Below are 1872 nucleotides of genomic sequence, written 5' to 3' on the forward strand. Positions count from 1 at the left end.
CTTCACCTTACCAAGGATAGTTTCCCCTTTCCAAGGATCGACCGACTCGTAGACCAAACCTGTGGCCACAAGCTCTTGTCATTCATGGATGCCTACAGTGGCTACAACCAAATCCCTTTGGTAGAAGAGGACCAAGAGAAAACCTCATTTATAATAGAACAAGGGATTTACTATTACAATGTCCTCCCGTTCGGTCTCAAGAATGCTGGACCGACCTACCAACGACTTGTCACAGAAATGTTCTAAAACATGTTAGGAAATACCATGGAAGTTTACATAGACGACATGGTTGTCAAAAGCAAGAAATTTGTAGATCACTTAGATCATCTCGTAAAAGCGTTCTCCAGACTGCGACTAGCTCAGATAAAATTGAACCCCGAGAAATGCTTCTTTAGAGCGTCCTCTGGAAAAATTTTGGGGTATCAGGTCTCACAGCGAGGGATAGAAGCCAACCCAGATCAGATTTGAGCATTCTAGGACATACCCGATTAAAAAACAAAGAAGCAAATACATAAATTATCAGGAATGGTGGAAGCTCTAAACCGATTTATATCGAGAGCATCATACAAATGCCGACCTTTCCTACAAATTCTTAAGAAGGGTGAACAGTTCTCATGGAACGAGCAATGCCACCAAGCGTTCTCTACTCTCAAGGACTACTAATCAACACCACTTGTGTTGACAAAACCAATTGATGGTGAAACACTGGGGCTATACTTAGCCGTGTCTGACTTCACTATCAGTTCAGTTCTCTTTAAAGAGGAACAGAACGCAGAAAAACTGATCTACTTCACAAACAAGACATTATTGCCAACTGAGAAGAATTACTCCCACATTGAAAAGGCAGTATTGGCATTACTTTATTCATCAAGAAAATTCATACCATACTTCCAAGCACATCCAATCAAAGTGCTCACCGACCTACGGCTAAAGAAGATCCTTCTTAAAGCCAACAAAACAACTTGCATGGCAATATGGGAAAAACACTCAGTGAACACCACATTGAAACCCGAGAACATCTCAGAAGGGTCAAGTCGTTGCAGATTTCTTAGCAGACTTCCCAGTTGACGACCTGAACTGGGAGCCAAAGGTCAACATCGACCTCTAAACAACATGACGCATCAGTATGGTCACTCTTCGTGGATGGAGCTAGCAATCCAGGTGGTAGCGGAGTCGGAGTAGTCCTAGTGTCACTAGATGGCACTATGGTGGAAAAATCAGTTCGCATTGATTTTGCGACCTCCAACAATGAAGCTGAGTACGAAGCCCTAATCATGGGGCTTCGTATGGTGTTAGAACTCAAAGTTCAGGAACTTAAGGTCTTTAGCAATTCACAACTGGTCGTTCGCCAGGTCGCCAATGAATACACCACCAACAAAGGTAACCTTTCTAAGTACCTTCAAGTTGTACACCAAATTCTACCCTCTTTCAAGAAAGCCATCATACATCACTTCCTACAGGAAGAGAATCGCCATGCTGACAGTTTGGCGTACCTCGCTACCCAAACACCAAACTATGACCTTAGGAAACTGCTTATCAAAATAATTGATAAACCATCTTACAAAATTGAGCACGTCCTAGAAATAAGCGACCTATGCCCACTTTCTGACTCTTAGATGAGTCAAACATAAATACAACCTATCATAGATTATATCCAGCTAGGAAAAATATCAACAGATTGTGCCAAGGCCAGACAGGTTCAATACCAAGTCAAGCATCGCTTTAGTAAAGCGACAAACTTTTTCAGAAGTTCATTTGGAGGACCACATCTGAGGTGCATATGCCCATAACAGGGTCAGATGATTTTCATGGAGATCCATGAGGGAGAGTGCAGAAATCATGCAGGAGGTCACTCTTTGGCTCAAAGCGATC

The sequence above is a fragment of the Coptis chinensis genome, chromosome 4 (genome assembly GCF_015680905.1).
Source record: "Coptis chinensis isolate HL-2020 chromosome 4, ASM1568090v1, whole genome shotgun sequence".
NCBI classification, from domain to species: Eukaryota; Viridiplantae; Streptophyta; class Magnoliopsida; order Ranunculales; family Ranunculaceae; genus Coptis; species Coptis chinensis.